General features: G+C 38.6%; 1 protein-coding gene across 1 annotated transcript in view; it reads right to left on the bottom strand.

Moving 5' to 3' along the window:
• mgat4b (alpha-1,3-mannosyl-glycoprotein 4-beta-N-acetylglucosaminyltransferase B) overlaps positions 1–23,932 on the bottom strand; it is a 157,624-nt gene that overhangs the window by 132,723 nt on the left and 969 nt on the right. The window lies entirely within an intron of this gene.

Here is a 23,932-nt window from a genome sequence, read left to right on the forward strand (position 1 = left end):
AAAATATGCAGCAATCTCGATATTGAGATGTATCTGCTACTTACGCTCTGTTAAGCCTTTATAACGGCTTTAATCTGAAGTGCTGTTTGTTAATTGGTGATTTCCGCGGCTGCTAACTCTAAGTAAACTCCTCCGCTGCAGCAGAGGTAAGTTTTGATCATGCTTTCCTGGAAAGGTCTTTATGAGAGCCAGTTTTATCATGGTGTTTGATGGGTTTTGCAAACGCACTTGACAATACTGTTCTTGGAAGGTACCAGAGCACCCGTTAAAAGTTTGGTAACGCAAGTTTGGTAGTGCAAACATGTGCTTACCAACACACAAGACTCAAAAAGACAAAAAAAAATAATGCAGTTAAGATGTCTTTTATTGAGTTTCTCAGGCAACTTGCTTTATCTTAGCGTAGTAGTTCTTCACCCAGGTCCTGGAGGACTCCCTGTCCTGCACATCTAAGTGTTTTCCCTGCGTTTATCACAACCACTTCGGGTCAGAAAAGCAGGTTAATTAGCTGATTAATTCAATCTGGTGTGCTGGGAGTTGAAAAAAAAATAACACCAGAATGTGCAAAACAGAGCATCCTCTAAGACCAGGGTTGAAAAGCACTTGGCTGCATTCGTTCCCCAGTGTGCTTCTTTAATGCATGTCCGTAAAGGGAACGTCCTCCATTCGGAACACCCGGCGACATCACCAAGGCAGAAATCACTCCCTCCATTCATTACCCTTGTAACGTAAGCACCCGTAAAGAATTTCACACTACTGAAATAAAATATACGGTATTTTGACAAAAACTGCTACATAACAAAGGATATACTACTGGAATGTATATGACATGTGAATAAATGTGATTTGATTCATTTGCAAGATAGACGGGTCATTCCTAATTGGTTACTACTATATGGAGATTGCTTATAAATAGCTATTTCAAAGTAGTAGAAATATTACATCATTCTAGATAATAATAAATGTACCCCTGTGGTTGATGGGTTTCCTCCCCCTGCCCAAAAAACAGGCCATGTACTGGGATTGGCGCTGCCCGTAGAGCATGAATGGGTGTGTGTTTGTGCCCATTGTGCCCTAATTTCCCTGGGATAAATCCCAGATCCCTGCAAACCCTACATAAGTTATGCAGTTATAAATTATAAATGGTTGTATGGCATTAACCGTGACATTTAAACACCTTATTTTAGACTGTGAAGACAATTTCATTTTCCTTCTATTACCTAAGGTTATTTTTGCTGTTGTTATTATCAGTTACCAGTATTCTTTTATTTTTTTTAATATATATATATATATATATATATATATATATAAATAAACAATAACAACAATAATGATAATAATAATGATGATGAACAAATTTACATTCAACCTGATGCTTTTTATAGGAATACACAATTAAAAGGCATACCATGAGAGGCATGTTATTAGACATTAAAGTGCCATGAAAGTCAATTTGCCCAGATTTTACCATTTGTATATTTTAATAAGCTTATAACAGACGATTAATTTGTGAGTGAATTTAACATCCCAGTTTATTTGCTTTGTAGATCTACGCCTCAGGCATGTTGCGCATTTTTATTAAGTTCCTTATCACATCAAACGATTCTTCTGTCTGTCTGTCTGTGAGCTTAATTACTGCTGAAACCCAACAGTCAAATAATTTAGAAGCCACACTGACCATCACATGTGGACTGATCGTATCCCAAATCACACAGTAACAATGAGGCCTCAAGGGCTTAGTGCTATCATGTAAGCACGGCGCACACATACACAGTACACACACACACACACACACACACAGCCTATCCATTCCTGTTGCTGTTACTCTATTGTGCAGCAGGCATTAACAAGATCCCAAGAGTTCCTCATGCACACACACACACACACACACATTGCTCTTTGTCATATTAAATAAAGGGTTGGAGAGACGCATGTACACACACGCTCTGTGTTTTAGCCATGAGACCCGCTTTCTCTCTTTGCCACAGAACATAATTACACAACAATGCAATCTGTCTTTCTCTTTCCCCCCACTCTCTCTTTCTCTCTCTTTACAAGCACAAGCCTTAACATACCGTATGAATCAAATATGATATACTGTATGATGCGATCACAGAAACATAGCTGTGTTCACTCATGTTATCAGTGTTCAAGTCAAACCGGGACTTTTGATTGCGCAGAATAGCATGGAACAAAGTTATAAAACAGAGAAGCCTGCTTCACATTTGAACCGCTGGCCTCCCAGGAACCCCTTTAATGGCCCAGACATGTACAGTATAGGGGATGTCGCAATCACTCCCAGCCGAGTGGATGCTTCTCTTCCGCAAGTCGGTGTTAAGGATAAGGAGTTTCACTTGTTGAATGTTAAGAGGAACAACTGCATCAGGTTCAGGGATCATTAATCATGGACTTATGGCCTCCTTTAAAACATTTGGACCATCCAAATGTTTTACTGCGGATAAGAGTCTCATCACTGCACTACGCGCTTTTTTAAAGTTTTTCTGTAAATGTCAATCGGTTTTACGCCTTTATTCACCAGAAATGTCATCAAAAGTTCTGGTTTGACTTGAACAATTAAATAAGAAAAAACATATTATTAGTATTATTATTATTATTATTATTATTAAATATCAAACTGTTTTATTTTTGTTAACATTTTCTTACAGGGATTTTCTTTCCACATTTAATCAACTCACTTCATAACGCAATTTAGAATCACTCTTGGTTAAATCCCTGTCTCTCTTTTATGCTTAAATCACATTTTCTAAGCCTGCTGCAGGTTCACTCATGCAAAGACATGCCCCAGATTGTACTGTTCATAAAAAACAGTCACACTGCGTAAATGGCCACCAACTCCTTTTATTATTTCAGGAAACATTTCCTGCCCTTCAGTGACGTCAGATTGTTCTTGCTTCTTGTTGTGGCTTGCCAAAATGAGTTTACCCTACATATTATGCAAAATTTATTTTCTAGTCATTTTTAGACATTTAGATGGGTGTCCATATACTGTGTACAAACAAAAATAAAATGTGAGGACACTGTCTACTTTATTCTTTTTGCCCTTTTGTATAGGGTGGGGTTTCAACAAGCCTATTAGACTTTCTCCTACTTCATATAAAAAGAAAACCCGCTTTCAGCTTGTTGCTCTAATGGTTTCTAGTGGGCGGGGCATATTTAAATAGACACTGAAATAGCACATTTGAAGAAGGAGGAGAACTATTTTAACTTGTTAAAGAAATAGTAAAATATGGGACCTTTAAACGTGCTTTAAAAGGAGATTCAAAAAATTCCTGAACTTTAAAAACCAAGATGATACTAAGCCTGAATGTGAATCTGATCTTGTTCCCTACATCATTCACTACTTTTATTCAGTGGACTCAGTATACACTCTATAACCAAAGGTTTGTGGTTTAATATTTTTCGTTATAAAAAAAACACAGTCTCTTTGCTGTCTCATTTATCATTCATCGTTTTCTATAAATCACTTCAACTGTCATTAGCATTCTTACGCTCACACTCCTTCCTCTCCTCTTCATAATGCTCCCCATCATTTTGTCCTCGTGTTGATTGTCTCTTCTCTTCTGTAGCACGTCGTTCTGCCACTAATTGCGTGTCTGCGTTTGCTTCGATGTGACATTGCTATGTGCTTAACATATTGCATCCACCCTGGTTTTAGAGATAATGGATCCAGGTCGTGTCAGATATGTTGGCTCAGACTGAAGAGACAGACCGGCAGTAGGAGTGTGTGTGACAGAGAGTTGCAGGAGCACTATATACGATATATGACTTCAACTTCAGGAGAAAAGTTCCTGCTGAACATGATCGCCAAAACACAGCTTACATGTCACTCCATTCCCTGCACACACAAACTGCATGACGCATACTGAAATGACTACGATGGTGATGCATGTGTGTGTGTTTGACCCTGTTATTGTGTTGATCTAACTAATGTCTCTGGGAATCTGACTGGGAATTAATTACATACAGAAACTCTGTACTGTGTGTTTGTGTGCTGGCGTATATAACCGAAATGCATTTCCGAAAGATGCGATTTTGTCAAACATGTTTATCAGTGTAATCAAACCCAATTGTGATGAAGCGATACAAAAAGTAATTAAACTCTAATCCCTGACGATGAAAGTGCAATACATACACACAGGGAGATTAAATAGCCTGGAGTTTAGAATTAAACAGCTGCCAAAATGGCAGACTAGTGAATGTGTAAATTTCTTTACAATGTTTTTTTCTTTTTCTCCAAACACACACACACAAACACAAACACACACAAACACACACACACACACACGGTCTTTACCCGGTACCAAGTCAGAACGAGAAACATTTTCCAGAAGCAGATGGCTAGCTCGTGAAACAGCAGCAAACGAGACTCACGAAAACCACAACTGTTAGAAAGGATAAAAAGGAGATAGAGAAGACCATGAGAGAGTGGGAGAGAGAGAGAGAGAGAGAGAGAGAGAGAGAGAGAGAGAGAGAGAGAGATTGGGGGAAGTGGTTCGGGAAGTCAGCCAAACTGGTGAGAATGAACATGCAATGTGTTCAGCTGCTGAAGAATGAATACACACAGCAAGGTGTGTGTGTGTGTGTGTGTGTGTGTGTGTGTGTGTGTGTGTGTGTGTGTGAGAGAGAGAGAGAGATCAAACGAACAGTATCTATGGGGAATCTACCTACTCTGAACATTTCCTTCACAAACACACACACACACACACACACACACACACACACACACACACTGTACATGGTGCCTTGACCAAGCAGAAAATTTCACACACCTGCACACTCCTCACAAAGCAGATGGCAACCCCAGCAGGAAAGAGCCAGGCTGGCATAAAGCATCTCAACTGGCACACACACACACACACACACACACACACACACAAATATATATAGAGTATAGACAAAGTTCACTGTTTAAATTTTTATTTTTATATTTACATATTCACATTTCACTTAAAAACAAAATCTTATCCCTTATGTATAGACCTTTTGCAGACATGTGACTACCATGAGGTTAGTCACAACCATGGTACCAATAACGGACATTAGGCTACTATGTATTTTCCTTGATAATTACATTCGTGGTTTATTTTGGATCAGAAAAATCATTTAATGATCACATGAAAGAGCCACCTAGCAATTGCTAGCTTCTGTTCTGCTAATCATTTTCACATGCAGTATGTAGTGGTGGACTTTGTAACTTATTCAAAAGAGAAACGAGAGTGTAAAAATGTTTGAAGAAGGTAATAAGGATATTCATTTGGAAAAGTTTGATTGGTTATTACAGCGTGATCACAAATATGTGATTCCTCCAGGCGTTTGCTAGCGTTAGCGTTAGCTCATTCAGTGCTTTGGTTGCAAATGAGACATGAGATGTTCTGGAATTCGCTGTACTTTACACTCCATAAAATGATGTCCAGGTAACGCTAACTAATACAGACATTTCAAACTTCATGATAAATAGTTAACTAACATCCTGATGTTGAATCCCAAATAGCGTAAAGCTAGTGCGCTGTGTAGCGTCCTTGATCAGGGGTTAGGGAGGGATTTGTCATTCAGCCTTGTGTTAGAAGCTGCTTAGCTTTATGGCGAGTGTTAGCCATAAACGAACCAGTATGGAGAGTTCAGAGGCATTTAGAAGGAATTACTAAGGTGACAAAATGTTGTAAAAGATAACATAACGTTAGCAGATGTGCTTCCGTGACTGGTGTAAAATGTAGGTTTTAAATCCAGCATCCAGTAGGTTGCACTCAGAAGTGGGCGGGACCACGGTAGACAGGTGTTATGAGATCTATTGAACTCAGATGCATCAATAATCATTTTGCCATTGTAGGGAGTCAAAAAAATTCCCACTCCTAGTACCAAATGTATACAAGTTTCAGTCGCTTTCCTGTAACGTGTAATAAGATCTATAAATCAGACACGATGTATTTATTCAGGTGAATGAATAAGAGTGTTTTACCGCGTGCACCAAAGGCAAAGCTTCAACATGCAACAGATTTCCCTGGCTAGTCAGTCTGATAGACAGCTCCGGCATCTCCACCGTCTCAGAATATTTGCTCTGTTGGTTTAAAGCTGTCTGGCTCCGTCTTCCTGTCAACGTGCATTGTCCTGAACTGTCCTTTCTCAAGTTCACACAAGCTGACAATCCAGGATAGCGTTGATGCATGACGATTCGCACTAACGCCCTGAGGAAGGGGCCTTTTTCTTAAGAAAAAAGTGGAATCCTTTTGAGTAAACCGCTCTGTGTAAATCTCTGGCATTAAATGAGTGAGGGAGGCCAAGTAAAATGTCTTGAGTTTATTTATAAAGAAATGCGCTTTATTACAGTAGGTGTGGAGAGAAACACAGGGTGGTTTCTGTACGTGAGCTGGCGTACTGCCGTTCTACCAACTACTAATTCTGCTAAGAGGCGAAAGCTGACTGAGAGGACATAGAAGAAGATATTCACGAACAGTAGGTAAAGAAGCAAACAGTGTGTTGGGATTTGTTACAGGGCTTAGTGTTACACTGAATCAGTTTAAACATAAAGTCACAGGAGCAAGCAACAAAGCAACCAAGCCATTCATCTTTGGATTATGACGACTGGACAGAGAAGGTGGAGACTTGTTTTCAGGTTGGACACTCGAATCTTTGTCCATTCACCTATTCGAGATCCTCGCTAGCATGATATCTTGAGAATACCTAGCTAAACGCCTGTTCAAGGTCACAGCAAGGTTAAATGTCTAGAGCTGCAGCTAATTACTATTTTTATAGTTCAGTAATAAAAGTCTATCAATTACCATAAAAAAATATATAACTTTTGATTGTGATGCACACAAGTAATAAATGACTCTTATTCAGGTCTTAGGTTTTACATTTTAATTGTTTGGTCTCTTAAACCAATATTTAGCTCGTATGAACCTCACCTTCACTGCAAAAAAATGAAGAGAAATTTATAAACAGAGCTTTAAACACATTCAACATAAATCCTTAAACAGGATTCAACCAAGTTTTAGATAAATATAAGTGGATTATGAATAAGAGTGGAATTCAATTTGAACTGTGACTTTTGATTGTGCAGAATAACATAACACAGGTATGAGAGTGAAAACGACATTGATTTCTCTATATAATCCCCTGCTACACTAATGCACTTAGTTTTTCATGCACTAGCGCTTCGATACCATCAAGGCAGAAAGTTCTCTCAGTAGGCCAGACATATAGTCAATCTGCCTGAAACGCTGGCCTCCCAGGAACTCCTTTACTGGCCCAAACGTGTGGAAATAGCTTGGAGCGAGGTCAGGACTGTATAGGGGATGTTGCAATAACTCTCAGCCGAGTTCCTGTGATTTGTACATAGTGTGGTGGGCAGTATGACACTGTGTGTTGCACTGCAAAAACAGAACAAACCAAAAAATGTTTTCTTCCTGAGATCGTTACACTTCCACGAAATGTTCACAAGAACGACACAGTGATCTCCTTGGCCGGGTTTGTCATTATACAGTCTTTTTAAATATGTTAGTCCCATGTGTCCAATGTGGCTGAGAGTCGCATCACCATACTGTGACCAAAGTCTTCTATAAATCTTGAACAGTTTTACACCCATTGATTTTCACAAATCCCAGTTTGACTTAAACTCCCCTTGTATAAATATAAAATATTTACGACTTTACAGCTGTACCATTCCAGCTAACCTTGAACGAGGAATGGCTCAGGATTGGATACGTCATGTTTAATGATGGGAATTATCTCTAAAGCATCCGTAGCTGTAAAATGTTCAAAAGTTTCTTATTAAAAAGCAAGGAAACAACTGCTTTTTACACATCAGAAGGTACAATGATCTTAGCGAGGCTGCCTGGTGAAGCGCTTGATATTTCCCTCCGTTTTTGTGAAGGCAGATCGAAATCCAACCAGAACTATAGGATGCCTCAGAAAGCCTCCACACACAAAGGAAACTGACGCCTTTTTTTAACATAAAAACAGCGTATAGGAATGCCTTTGACAAAAAAAGAACGTACTAAAATCATTGTCATGGCCGAGTCAGGAAGCTCTCACAAGGTTGCAATGGACTTCAATGGGAAACACATCACACACAACACTGCTGCCAAACCACAAGTTTTAAAAAATGAGAATGTTTTATGAACCAGCCAAAACATGGATATCCATGAACATCCACCGATGAAGGCACAATCAATAGCTGGCTGGTGAATAGCACTGCTACTGTATGTACAGTACGGTGACTTCTGGGAAACCCTGTAGTCTACCGACAAGGTTTATGATATTTAGTTTCTTTTGAAGAAAAAAAAAAAGGATAATTATTAAACAGTGACAAAGTAGCGAAGCTTTAAGCTCTAATAATTATATTAATATTTTAGGCTAAAAACATATATAGCAGGTAATATTTAGAAATAGGGGAAATCGATTTAGTTACATATAGTGATTTATTTTTATGACAATTCATGTATCCATAAATTTTTTTTTAATTCATAGATATTTGCATTTGAGGTGGTAAAATGTTGCAGTTCATTTATAATCCTATAAAATGCACTCTAAACTATTTTCACATTGTAGAGCTAATTATTTGGAATTGGCCACAACACAGTGTTGGTGCTGATCATTTTTTTATGCGATACATATAATACAGAAACTGTGTGTGCCAAAGAAGCTGAAGTTTATGGAAGTGAGAAATCATGTTTGACTTAAAATTTCATGTTGCTAACTTCAGCCGTTTTAAAGGGTTGATTTAATACTGCATATCGTACTGTGTATGACTGTGTATGTGACAAATAAAATTTGAATTTGAATATCTGCTATTTTTTATGTTTCGATTTAAACAATAATCATTTAAAATGCAAATTAATTACACTTGTCAGGTTTATGTCTTTTTATGTGAGTTTGAAATTGGCCAAGTTTTATCTGAATGACAATTACGATCATTAAAAGATTTAAATAAATAAAAAAAAGTTACAGACACTACATAAAAGGGCATGAAATTGAATTTAGCAAATGTGTTTTTTTATCTGATAAAAACATAAATATTTATGAAAAAAAAGCATGGGTCGGGTGATAAGAAGCATAACGTATTATGAAAAATGGTGTTATATTATCCTATCTGAAGATTCATTTTTTTACCTAGGTGAGATACTTTTAAGCACTTTTGGCCCAATGTTTGTCTAAAAAAATGTACGCTGAATCGTGATATTTATAAAATCATAATACAGAATCGCTATACAAATTAAATCGGTACTTCAGTATTGTGCTAATATCGAATCAGTTGGTCCCTTGTGATTTCCATCCCTAGTAATATTAGTACTTAGGACAGTCATGGAGTCCACAGAGTTCTCGCTCTATTTGCCCTCCCTTGTCTGTGACTTTAAACACCAGAAGATTGCATTAAGCAGGATCATTCTGTAATGGCTAATAAAACAAATCAACAAACAAAAACTGGACTTGACACCTTTATGGTGCTCTATCGATATATAAAGTGCCAGCAAGCTACAATGATAGCACTTGCAGTAAATATAACAATAAAACTGGAAACATCAACAATTAGTCACTTATTCTCACAAGAATCGTGCGCAAAGCGGCGAGATTAAGCTGAACGAATCTATTTTATTGGTGGAGAATCTCAACGGCTGGATAATTGTAGCGGCGAATACTCAGCATGCATGAAAGCATTGTGAGTCAGCGACTGGGTGAAAACAATGCGCCTGCTAATCTCTAATAATGTTTTATACGAGTGCTCTGGAGGCCTAGATGCGAAACAGCTAATAAACTTTAACAGCAGGTCAGCTACCTAGAGACAAATGAAGATCTTACTCAAAGAGCTTGTAAATCAGTTTATGACACGGAAGTTACAGCGGGGTATATTTCTCTTAAAGGATCTTTGGTCGATCTATAAACTGGAAAAATGGGATTCTTCTCGTTTTGAGCTCGGGAGGCTATGAATCGTGTACCCTGAGGTGTTAGTCAGGATGGGTGACAGGAACATTTGGAGAGTCCTCGATACAATACTCCAGGAAGAGTCGGGCCTGATCCTTAACCCTAACCCTGACCTACAACATGCTATACCCGATAATCACATTTACTCAACTTGAAACACATTAATTGGCTGAGATAGGGAAAACATTTCTTTACATATTATGTATGTATTGTTTTTTTTTTTTTACATTATTTTTACATTTACATTTGTCTGCATCTGAGGTGAGAAACTGCTACAGTTCCTCTATAATTCTACAGGTGGTGCACTCTAAACTATTCACACTGGCTGTGTTGTAGGAGCAAATTATTTGCTATGTTTGTTTAGAATTTTAACAAAATCTAAAATAAAATATTGATTTGGGATATTTATAAAACTGCGATACTAGCCGAATCGCAATACAAATCGAGGTATCATGATAATACCATATCGGGTCTTCCCTGGTGATTCCCCCACAGAAAACAAAATCGTTTTTTTTGCATTTGAAGTGGTAAAATGTTGCAGTTCCTCTATAACTCCACAGGTAGCGTAGTCTAAACTATTTACACACTGGCAGGCAGCATAATGTGTGGTAGGAATAAATCTTTTTCCAAACATAATTTTTTTTTTATTATATAGAATCAGGATATTTAAAAATTCGTAACAGAATCAGAATACGAATTAAATCAACTAGGTATTGTGAATAATATCGTATCGGGTGATTCCCATTCGTATTAATTTGCTTTCACCATCTCTTCTTTTTTGCAATAATTTCCCAATAAGATTCAACTCTATTGCCTGGACTTATGATTCCAAAGCGAGGTGTAAGGGCTCAGAGTCCATATGCTGGCAAAAACAAATTGTCTCAGAGGAGAAACGCTGATCTCTGTAACTATACAAACAACCACCAGCATCCAACCATTCAGGACAATAGAACCCTGCCTGTCACTCAATTGCTTCAACTGTTGCACCTCCAACCTTTGAACCTAAGCACGCATAATGTATATGGTATCTCCTTACAAGTTATTGTGTTCCAGCACAAACTTTATTCCTATGTGATTGACCTTTAGAATGCAGCACACAGTTCATTTGAACTCGATGCTTCAGCTCGATTCAACAGCACCATAATAGACATCACTAAATTACAAATTAAATCCTTTCCCCAATGTTCATTTGAAACATTTCCTGCCAGCAGTTAGAGCACACAGGTCATATCCTCAGCTGCCCGGATTCCAATTACTGTTAAAAATGACAGGCCATGCAAAGCAGGGAAGGGAGGAAAAAATGATAATGAAAGGTAAGAAGAGAAATGAGGAGGAAAGAGAAAGAGGGCTAGACAGACAGGAAATGAACAAAGCAGCGACTGAGGTAGTTATTCCTCAAAATGAGAGGAGTGAAGTGGGAGTTAAATTTCACACAACGCTGAACACAAGATGTAGCACTGAACACTAGTGAGAGAGAGAGAGAGAGAGATGAATGAGTGACTATGGCGTCACGAACAGCCACCACATGGTCTCGCTCAATCACATGCTGCCCTCCTGATAACTGGCTTAAAGCCAGCAAGTGCCACACACATACACACAGACACAAAGTAAGTTAAACACAAAGTGATTCTGTCTTTGTGGGGTATTTCCTATAACTTGTGTGTTACTGAACCCAAATAATGTCAGGAAAAAACTCTTTGTATTTTGATTTTTTTAAAACTTTTTTTTGACAATCCCAGCCGAGGTCGCTCAGAGCCCACTGCAGTCGTTCATATGAACATTCAGCGAGTAGGACACCTGATCCTTGCAAATTGATGAAAAACTTGTAGCCAACTTGTGGATGAGATGTATCTGTCTATGGAAACTCTGCATACAATCATTCAACACCACTTGCTCGTTACAGGAACTTGGTGAGGAATTACTCCCACATCCCCTATACAGTCCAGACCTTCCACCTGCTTAGGTCATTAAAGGAGTTCTTGGGAGGCCAGGGTTTCGGTTGTGAAGAAGGTGGTTTAACCATGGCTCTGGAGTACTAAAAAAAGTTTTACCTTGATGATATATCCAAGCACTAGTGCCTTAGTGTAGCAGAGGGTTATTTTTCCCCCCAAACAAAAAGTCCCGGTTTGACTTGAACACCCGTCATATAAATGCTGCAGGTTTTCTTAAAGACCCCAAACACCTTATGGGAACCAGAGGATTATCCCTACGAGGTCAAAATGTTAATATATCCTTATCATTAAGAAAACATTTAGCAACAACAACAGACACACACATGCGCGCAAACCCTAGTGTGAGCCAATTTTTTTTTTCGGTCTGGCCCTGACAGCCGTACAGGATGAATCATCCACAGAGTGATATGATGCCAGAAGTGATAAGAGAGTAGCACTTACAGTACAACCACATCACGAGTGTAGGGGACGTAGCTTTTAAATATTGTTGTTTTTTTTCCTCTTAAAAGAAGGGGAAAAAAACATAGCTTCTAGTATCGATTTTGACTTTTTTTTATTCCTAAAGCTGACTCCGCTCCTTAAGAATCTTGTTTTAGGCATACCCAGGCATGATTTCGTTTCAGCCGAAAAAGATTTCAGTTCCAGAGAACAAACATGCGTTATTAATTATGACTAACCCCGCGCTCGTTCTCGACGCCATTCAGGTCAAGTGTGATAGGAATCAAAGCTTTTAATCTTTCCACATTTCCTACAGATTTTTTAGGGTGTGTTCTCACACACAAAAAAAAACACTTAATTAAACCATGAAATGTTTTTCTAAAATGAATTTAAAGCACCGCTCCGCTCGAGCTTTTTTATTTCTTTAGAGGACGTGTTATTTGCACAGACAACAATTTGTCTACATCTTATTCTTTATTGTTTAATTGCCTGCCTGGTTGTGGAACCGAATGTACTGCCAGCGACTAATTAAGAACGATTCTCTTATTAACAGCTAATCTTTTATCGGCTTTCAGGACTCAGATGTGCTAACGGCGAATACTAACGGCCTTTAATGTCAAGGCAGCCTCCGACAACACTGTTGTTAGGAGAAGTCGATTTAGGCATTAAAATCTTGTGACGCTATATGTTCACCCACGGACATGTGTGAACTCATTTATATCATTGTACTTGTAAATCTATACACAGCATTTTTAAATAACACGTAAAAGAAAATGTGAAAATGTATGATGAGCTTGTTACCTAGTTAAGTGCCCTAATAAGGACATGAACAAGAATGTAAATTGATACACAGGCAACTTTAACCAAAGTGTATTAAATATCATGTTGTGTGTGTATTTGAGAGAAAGGCAACAAGTCACTGGCTTTAGCCCGGTTCCACAAGATTTTGCAACGATTCGCTACGGTTTCAAATTGGTGACTGACATCAACAGCGGTGTAGCAACAAAGCTTAGGTGAGGTGAAAAATAGTGGTGTTACAGTACGTAAAGGAACGAAAAAAAGCCAACATTTGGTAGGGTAAGGCTATGGATAACATGAATATTTACAAATAGGGCTACAGTGCGCTGGGACAGTCTACAGATCCCTACAAAGCGACCTGCAAAAACCGACAAAAGGCTACAGGTGGTATTTTATGAGAAGCGTTCAAATCATTTCTCTTGAATGAATGCATAAAACCTACTGACATTTACAAAAGACTTCAAGACTTCAAGCACAGTACAGTGATGAGAATCTTAGCCCGAATAAAACATTCAAATGGTGCAAATGTCTTAAAGAAGACTGTGAATGGCGATCCCGGCAAAGATGGCTAATAAATAATTGGGCCGTTAAAGGAGTTCCAGGGAGGCCAGAGTTTCAGAAGTAAAGCAGGCAGTCTGATCATGGCGTTGGTGTACTGAGAAAACGTTCTACCTTGATGGTATCATGTGGATAAGTGTATTAGTGTAGCAGGTATTATATGGAGAAATGATGTGTTTCACTCTTCTAACTGTGTTCTGTTATTCTGTACAATCAAAAGACTTGTTACATGAAAAGACTTAAATTGTGGATGATATTTGCAAATTATCAAATTACAGAATTAAACACTGATACCTGTATATTATAGAAATATACAGTTAACCAACGACAAGCCTATCAAAAAGATGGGTGTAGCTCATGCCTGTTACCCAGTCACCCCAATCACTCCAGTCACCATGACGTGCTTCGCACCTTGAGACTACCCATGGTTCATGGTGACTTGTGAATTTGTAGTGATCCGTAGTGAAACTGGTCTTAGGATACCTTTAAGAAAAACAAGAAAGAGTGTGATCACGAGATTACGGAGCCTACGGAACAATTATGCCAGACATCTAGTCAAGTGCTGAATTAAAAACTGTATTAGAATAAAAGACTTTTTAAAAGTTGGAGTAACAGTGTATCCTTCCCATAAACTGGACAAAAAAGGTGCCTGTTCCCTAAAGATGATCTGAGAGCAGGATGCACCAAATCCTGAGGTTTAAACCACAGCTAAAGCGTGAGTTGAGAGCAGCATATCAGAGTCAGGCATTAATTATAAATGCAGGGCCGTTTCTGAGCAGCCTGGCTGGAGCGCCGGCTTTCCTTTCAGCTTCAGCTGCTATAGTGGGAGCAGCATTTCAAGTGGTCCAGAGCGATCAGGAGCCACTTCAAATCTGAATAATTAAACCTCGTTTCGAAAGCTCCTTCTCTCCCTTTCCCTTTACAATAAAGCACACAGAGTCTGGATAAAGTGAACGCAACACGTGTGGAAGCTCACCGCTCATGGCGTGCTCCATTTGGTCAAGTCAAACTTGACAAGTCTGCACAACGTTAAAGGCGGGGGAAAAAAAACCTTAGTCTTGTTTCTGGTTGCTGGATTCCTAACAAAAGGATAACATCCCGTCACAAACAATGGCCGTATGTATAATTCATCAGACGTTCCTTATTATGGCTTCATTTACAGCCAAGCCGCAAAAAGCCACCTGACAGAGCAAAGGAGATCGATCATTTCACTTCTTGGATGAAACAAAAATTTATGCCACAATACTGTTTCTTTATATAAAAAATGAGAACATGATGGATGCACTGCAAATATATAAACAGCTGTCGTGAGTTCCTGCTGTGCAGCTGCCTTTCTTGAGACACTTAAAAAATGAACAGTTTTCTCTGAAACTGGAGCTAAGAAGAAACATGAAAGGCAGATTATTCTCCTTTAGTAGCTGGACTTTTGTTAAAAACCGATGCATATACACACTGTACAGTCTTATGCAAAAGTTTGGGCACCCCTTGATAAATAACTTTATAAAATTGGGTGATTTTCTAAATTGGAAATGGAGTTTTATTTATATAGCACTTTTTTTCAAAAATGAAAAGAAAATTTATAGAAGTGTGTATGTGTAAGAAAAATGTGTCTAGATAATAATGAGATTGTACATGCTGAGCAAGCCAAGGGTGAAGGCGACAGTGGCAAGGTAAGCACTCCCTGAGATGGCAATAGGAAGAAACCTTGAGAGGAACCAGACTCAACAGGGAACCCATCCTCATTTGGGTGATAACGGACAGAAACTATATAACATCATGTGTGTTATGCAGCTGAAAGTTCAATATAACAGAAGTCATTTAAATTAACATGAAGTCCAGTTCAGCACAGGGATGAGTCAGCAGGTGCACGGGGCAGATGGGGTCTGCTGAAGCTGGCACAATCTCCAGATGCCTTGTGATGGGTAGAAAAATACAGAACAGGTGGAAAGAATTAGCGTAGTTGCCATTCAGGATGGATGTACTGGAGTATGAGGTAATGGGATGAATTACGTGTATTCCGTGCCAGATTAAAGAGATGTGTCTTGAGTCTACTTTTAAACTGGGAAACTGTGTCTGAACACTGTCTGGAAGGCTATTCTAAAGCTTTGAAGCTAAATATGAAAAAGCCCTACCCCCTTTTGTAGATTTTCATATTCTGGGAACTACCAGAAGTCCAGAGTTTTGTGATCTTAAGGAACGTGGTGGATTTTAGTGTACGTGGCTAGATATGTGAGAGATAAACCATTTAAAGCCTTGTATGTAAGTAATACTATTTTGTTATTAATTCTAAACTGAACAGGTAGCCAGTGCAGGGATGATAATATTGGGGTTATATGATCATAATTTCTTGATCTAGTGAGAACCCTAGCTTGTTTACTGAGGATGCAGGACAACAACCTAGCATTACAACAGTCCAGTCTAGAGGTTATAAATGCATAAACTAGCTTTTCTGCATCAGATACGGATAAGATGTTTAAGCTTGGCAATATTTCTAAGGTGGAAAAAGGCTGTTTTTGTGATATTGGAGATATGATTTTTAAAGGACAGTTTACTGTCTAATATTATGAATTGTGAGAGCGGTTGTGTACTGGTGTTTGGGCCAATTAGTAATATCTCTGTCTTAAATGAATTTAGTAAAAAAAAAAAAAAAAGAAGATATAATTCATCCAATCTTTTATATCCTGGACACACTTAGTTAGTCTAGACAACTTGGGTATTTCGCCTGGTTTTGTTGAGATGTACAGTATAACTGGGTATCATCAGCATAACAATGGAAACTAATCCCATGTCTTCTAATGATGTTACCCAAGGGAAGCATATATATTGAAAACAGAAAAGGTCCTAAAACTCACCCTTGTAGGACCCCATATTTCAGTTGCATTACACCAGACATTTCTCCATTTAGATCTACAAGATGGTATCGATCGGACAGGTATGATCTAAACCATTTTATTGCCTGTCCCTGAATACCTATGTGATTTTGTAAGCGAATATTGAGAATATTATGATCTATAGTGTCGAATGCAGCACTAAGATCAAGTAAGACAGTCATTGAGATGCAGCCTTGGTCCGAAGCTAAAAAAAAGTCTTTTAAAAAATTTTAAATAGTGCAGTTTCTGTACTATGATGGGGCTTGAAGCCTGACTGAAATTTTTCGAGGATATTGTTTTCCTGCAAGAATGTGCATATTTGAGCTGATACTCCCTTATCTAATATTTTTGATATTAACGGAAGGTATGAAATCAGTCTGTAATTTGTTATTTTCTAGGGATCATTGTCCTGTTGTAGAAGCCGTCCTCTCTTTAGCTTCAGCTTTTTTACCAATGGTGTGATGTTTGCTTCCAGAATTTGCTGGTATTTAGTGGAATTCATTCTTCCCTCCACCTGTGCAATGTTTCCTGTGCCACTGGCTGCAACACAACCCCAAAGCAGGATAGATTCACCCCCATGCTTAATAGTTGGCAAGGTGTTCTTTTTATGAAATGCTGCTCATTTTTTTTCTCCAAACATGCCTTTGCTGATTGTAGCCAAAAAGTTCTATTTTAACTTCATCAGTCCACAGCACTTGTTTCCAAAACTCATCAGGGTTCTGTAGATGTTCTGTTGCATACTTCTGACGTTGGATTTTATGACTCTTCCATGAGGGTCTTGTGGAACCACTACTGAGTCTGCTGAATCTTCCTGCAGGTTTTTTGCAGTCAAATGGGGGTTTTGATTTGTCTTTCTGGCCAGCATACGAGCAGTTCTCTTCCAGAGTCTTCCAGATCTCATCTTGACCTCCACAGTTACCCTGAACTGCCATCTCTTAATTACATTTCTTATTGTGGAAACTGCAAGCTGACAACGTTTTGCTATCTTCTTGTAGCCTTCTCCTGCATTGTGGGCATCAATGACAAGTCTTACATAGCTGCTTAAAAAAAACCATGGTTGTTGAGTGTCAGCAAGTGTGTGCACAAAGTTTGAAGAGTCAAAGTATTTGGTAAGCTTTGAAATTGGCATTTACTGATGACAGCTGTTACCATGCATCAGATCCAACGAGCTGATTAAGGTCTGAAACCTTGTAAAACAAGTCTGAGTGCCATAATAATGTTTTTATTTTTGTTTAATTTATGGCATAAGAATTAAATATGCATCAATATTTGCTGAAAATATTGCAAATTTCTTGCATTTCCTAGAGAGACATCTTTTCAATTACAAAATCGTCAAAATCTGTTATTTATCATGGGGTGTCCAAACTTTTGCATAAGACGGTATGACTGTATATATATAGGCCGTAAAAAGTCCTTTAGGAAGCCTGGAGAACTATTCCTCAAGACAGCAATTAAAAAATAGAATAACGTCTTTACTCTTTGTAAGCAAAATATAAATTGACAGGTGGCTTAAGATTTTTTATTTTTTTTTGCACAGTACCGTAGAAAAAAAAATTACGATACTAAAGCTGTCACTACACGGGCACTTACTTACTGTTGACTAAGTGGGCGTGTCAGATGGCATAGTGATTGACAGCAGAGTTTCCCTGGCGACAGAAACTACAAGTGCTAGAAAAGTGCTTTGACAGAATGAAAAAAGTTTTTCCCCTCACACACAACTCATGAACATTGCTTGATGTGCTGGTGTAGAAGGTAAAGTACTGGTTTGGGTGCACTCGACTGAACAGAGCATGACCCTGCAATGCTCAGAGGCAGCGTGAATAACACTTAGTGTCTCCTTTGATGAAATAATCAGATTAACGTGTTGTTATCCAAATAATAATGAAACTTAGAAATGTGCTAATTGGATTTTTTTTTTATTTTAAAAAAGCTAGCTAATTCTATGCAAGTTCTCATTCATGAATATCTAATATTTGATATGAACAAGAACACTGTATAAATAGCATAAAGAGATAAAGTTTTGTTCGTGCTCAGTCACAAGAAAAGGAATTAAGCGAGTAAGAATTAACTTGAACTGGCAAAAAGAAAACAGCAAAATAAATAAAATATGTTAACTGTTAAAAATCAATATTGTTCCTTATGCTGCAGTCGGAGTCTCATGAAATTTAATTAATGCAAAATAAGCATTTTTGGTTTTTATAGTTGTGTATGTGTTTGTGTGTGTGTCCCATCCAGGTTTTATTATTACCTCTTACCCAATGTTCCTGGAGCTACAGTACATTTACATGGACAACATTTCTTCAATCCGACTGAATCCTCAACCCTTCTGTAGAGTTTCTGTTTAAACTCTATATATGGATCCTGATCTGATAAGATCCGAGTTTGCATGCACAAAACAATTAATTCGAATATAACCCTTATGTGGTTCTGCTCGCTGTAAGGTTTGTTTGTTTGTTTGTTTGTTTGTTTGTTTTAATCCAAATTTTGAGGTTAGGCTTAAGCTTAACAACTTTTGCATATGAAACGGTGAACCAATCCTACAGACCCAGTGGATGTACAGTAAGTCAAGTCACTCTCTCTGGTGGGAGAGAGTTGTTCTCATGGGGTTTACCGATCAGGAGAAATCCCGAGAAACATGCCATCACTTGATGTCAACACCAACCCCCACCTCCCACACCCCAAAAGTGGGCCAAATATATTTTATCTAACAAGAGAGAAACAATCGGATTAAGTGTTTACATGGCAAGTATTTAATTAAAGTTTTACACCACCTCACCTCTATTATTCTGATTCAAAATTCCTTCCAATAGTCCCGGATTAAATGTTTACATGATTTTCTTTTATTGTGACTGGGCTTTTATTCTGATTATTGATGGAATATTAGGGTCCGAGTAAACGGACCTTAAGACAGGCTCCAGATTCTTTGTGACTCTGACTGGAATGAAGCAGAAACTTGAACTAAATAAAGAAATTATTAAAAAAATATATGAATTATTTCGTGCGTGTTCAGGAAACATTTAATCCTTATCAGTGTCGTGTTGGATGTGCAATCTGATCCAACTAGGACCTAAGACCAAGCCAGGATCTAAGACCAAGGTAGGGACACACATCTTTCCCTCTCCAGTTAGTTAATACTGATCTTCATACTAACTAACAATTGACTGATACATTTAAAAAACAGTAAAACAAATAAGTCTGAAGTCTTTCAGTAAACAATTCCAGGTTTATCTAGATTTCTCTGGCAAACTGTCGACGTGTCCCCTAGGAAGTTCAAGAGCCAACTACGGAGGGGTCTAGCTTCTTCTTCCAGTTTTCATCTCTGCAGATTTTCCTATTATAAAGTAACTTTGTTTTTATTATATTATTGAATTTTAATTTTCAATAGAGGCTTAGCATTTAACATTCTGTACGAGCGACTGGCGGGTCAGAGTTGAAATCCCAGCGGTGCCAGACGGCCACTGGTGGACCCTCGAGGCAGATCTTTAACCTCCAACAGCTCAGCAGTTTGCTAAAGCGACACTCTCTCACCTGTACTGTGTGCTTCGGTCAGACGAATGACTAACATCAGTTTAATGGTCGTTCTAACGTGATGGCAAATTTCCCAACTGCCTTTTAATTTTTCAGCTCTGTACCATAATTACACAGCGCTGGACGATTGTATAAACCTGACTCAAGTGAAGCTGTGCCTGGTTTAAAGGTTTTAATGGGCACGTTAAGTATACAAAATTGCAGCTTGGGCAAATATATCTGGAACCGAAACAAAGACCATGTTCAGGTCAAGCTTTTAACAAGACCAACCGGCTCCTTCAAATATAATTATCCGAGGAAGTGCTTGGAAGAAGACATGAAAAAATGAGCAAATTCGAGCTTGGCTTTATTTAGACGTGTAGGTTATATAATGTATACACACACACACACACACACACAATGTTGCCTTGATGTTCGTGTATTATTTCTGATAATGAATGTGGTACAGATCCGAGTAACTTCTACACTTCTATCTGAAATACTTTCTTCAATCCAGGGCTTTTGTTCATGTTAGTTCATGTTGCAGGAGCTTCTTACAGTCCCTGCGACCGAAAATACACACCAGTCTGCCAAGCTGTGTGTTAACCTCAACAACACATCTGATGTTAAAAAGATTATTTCACGCAGGGTCCAGAAGTAATAAAAAAAAAAGAGTCCTCGTGTACTAATACAAACATTTAATTTAAGTGTATTATGTTTTTAGGATTTGTATTTTCCAGAGCCATCTGCTGCCTGTGAGGTTTCAACAAAACAATGACAACTTCATCTTCCTCTTAACAACTTCTAAATCTGCTGTCAGTTGGTATAGAGCAAATGCCCAAGACGCTGTCATGGTGAGTAGATGAAACAATTGTGCTAACTGCAGGATGTCCAAGCAATCCTTAATCCTTTATACAGTTAGTCAACAGAATAATAAGTGACAATGACAACTGTGCCACATTTGTTACATCCACAGGACTTACATAATTCCTTCCTCTTCCTGATTTAATGGCTCAATCCGTGCAAAAAAAAAAAAAAATCAGCCTGATGTTACAAAAGAGGTCAATGGTTGAAAGTAATCTTTGTGACGTTTCGGTTTGCCAGCCATGCACTTTGATGCACGTTACTGCAGTTCATCCCTTAAATTCAGCCTCTCAAACCTTCATTCACATTTTATTTCCTTAAGCCTCTGCAGCATCATTCTACTAACTTTGGATCCTGGACAAATATCACACCAGCAGTTCCGACTCAATACCGGGCCCTTATACAGAAGTGAAAGCCATTCAAATCCTTCCCCTCGACACTTCTATTAGACAGGATTTATCCTCTCCTACTAACACAACCGCACCCTCGGATCACCATCCACCATCCACCTTGCCGAGATCTGGTCTTTCCACGCTTTGATGCTCACCATGATGGCACAAAATGGTTATTTAAATCACAGTAATCTTGTACCAGTACATCCACATCCTCCGACCTCTCTCATCGTCAAGGTGCGTCAAGGTTCATCCCCCTGTTGTGTGAATGCTTCCGCATTGAACTCATCTGTCCAGTCGTTACTAAATAATACAGCGCACGCTCATAACACACCTTAGCAGACAAATACTACTGACGTGTAACAACAGCCGGAATCAGGTAGGAGAAAAGCACACTCTCAGCCAGTTACGGAGTAAAATACAACTCGTGATTTGTTTCTGAGAGGTCACGCAGGACACAAACTAGTTTAAGTTAATATCAGCACTGGGCTTCTGAAGACTTCTTCCGAGCAATTTACAATAAAAGATAAATAACCCCGAAAGCTTCCACAAAAGCTTCTTTAAAAGCAACTACAGCGAGGTACGACATCATTTATCCCTCACAGCCCGAGTTTCATTTCTTCTTTCGCTTTATCCAAGGTAAGAGGGTAACTAAAGTGGTAAACAGCACCTGATTTACCATCTGTAAGAGATTACTTAGAGACGGGCCATCACATATTACACATGCACGCTCCCACACACCTAGACACAACCACTCCATCAAGAAAATATCTGAGTCAGCTCAGTCAGGGACAGGAGGTCAATGTGAACCCTGCCCTGTTCTTCTTTTTGCAAATCAGACAATAAAAAAGCAAAGGAAAAGGAGGAACAAGAGGTCAGTCAACATCCCTCTTCCTTACTCCCAGAACAGAAATGTGTAAAAAATAAAAAAATAAATTTAAAAAACGCCTACATTTCCTTTTATTTTCGCCCCAGGAAAGAGCTTAAGGCTGGGAAAAAAATGGTGGTTTCTTTTTTTTTTTTTTAAAGGAAAAGAAAAAAAATCCCATTAAATCCATACACTATGAATGATGTGGATCAGAGGTGAATCTCATGCAATTTAGAAATGGCATTGGGGACCGTCATGTCCCAAATAGATATTGGAGTCATTTTTTTGTTGTAGAAACATGATTGAAGCATAACAATAGATCTAAAGAAACGCCTACAGTACATAACCGCACAATGCTCAACTATATAAAACAGAACATCAGTGGAAGAAGGTATTACAAAGGAACCCATGTGGCAACGCGGTTTCAAAGGCATTAGCAGGAATGAGGAAGGCCTGATATAGCCAGCATGCGGAGTATGCTCTAGCGAAAATTAAATAATCAGATTTCAAGAGGCAAGGAGACAAGACATAACCAAACCAAGTTTTTTTGCTGATTCAGGTTTATGATATATACAAAATGACTTGCCTCTGTACAAGTCTGTCAGAGAGCACAAGATTATAATACAACCCTTCACAGGCTCGCAAGCAAATAATCTACAGCATACTATGTACTAGTTGATCTAAATATACTGATGTGTGTTTAGTAATGGAGAATGTGTGCATTGTTTTATCAGCAGTAAGCCACAGCAGTTAACCAACAGATATGCAAATGATATAGTTGCGAATATTAACTTCCTCCAACCTTAATGCATGCACGCACAAACACACCACACGCACATATTTGCATAGTTGTTTCATGAAGCACAGAGTTATAAAGGAACGCCTATAGCACACATGCTAGTTTATTTAGTTTTTTGCTTTTGTAATACATAATCAAGTCACATTTGTCTCCAGCCTTGTGAACTGTGAAACTGTGCCCTTTTATGCGAAAGAGATAAGGAACAAAAGAGAGTCGGAGGTCCATTTAGTTGTATTAGTGCAGACAATGTCAGGATTCATTTGCAATTTGCTAGAACAACTGAGCTTTATAGGACCTAAAGAGTGTCTATAAAGAGATCAGACGTACAGATTTATAAGAGCAGCCGTAAAGAAGTTGACGTTTAAGATGTGCGTCGATGCATTATACTTGAACTTTGTAGGTATAAAACTGAAATGTGAAACATGTCCACAGGGAGTGTGTCCACTGCTTACACTGCACCGATTCAATCAATGAATCAATGGATGAGAAGAAGTTTAGATGAGAGTTCAATCACCCTAAGGGGATTCATTAATCCATTTGTTGTTCGCTTTTTTCGGGGTGTCTGGTCGTGTCGGGCCTGGAGCCTATTTCAGGCAATTCAGTGCCCAACACTTTGTATCGCAGGACAAAAGCACACATTTACAGCATTTAGCAAACACAAACCGTACACAAGGGCCCAACAGTGACAACTTCATGGTGCTTAGGTTTGATCCTGAGACCTTCTGCTCAGTAGTCCAACACCTTAAACACTGAGCTACCACACAATCAATCCTACACTACAATTCATGTTTTTGGGTGGGAAACTGGAGGAAACCCACCACGTCTGGGGAGAACATCCAAGCTCGACACACACACAGCTCTGGATGTCCAAGGCTTACTAATAAGTCACCATGAATGTTACCCAAAGGCAGTTCCAGGTTGCAAGGCATGCATCAGGCATGTCCGTCAAA

This window comes from Clarias gariepinus, chromosome 10, assembly GCF_024256425.1.
Source record: "Clarias gariepinus isolate MV-2021 ecotype Netherlands chromosome 10, CGAR_prim_01v2, whole genome shotgun sequence".
Taxonomy (NCBI): domain Eukaryota; kingdom Metazoa; phylum Chordata; class Actinopteri; order Siluriformes; family Clariidae; genus Clarias; species Clarias gariepinus.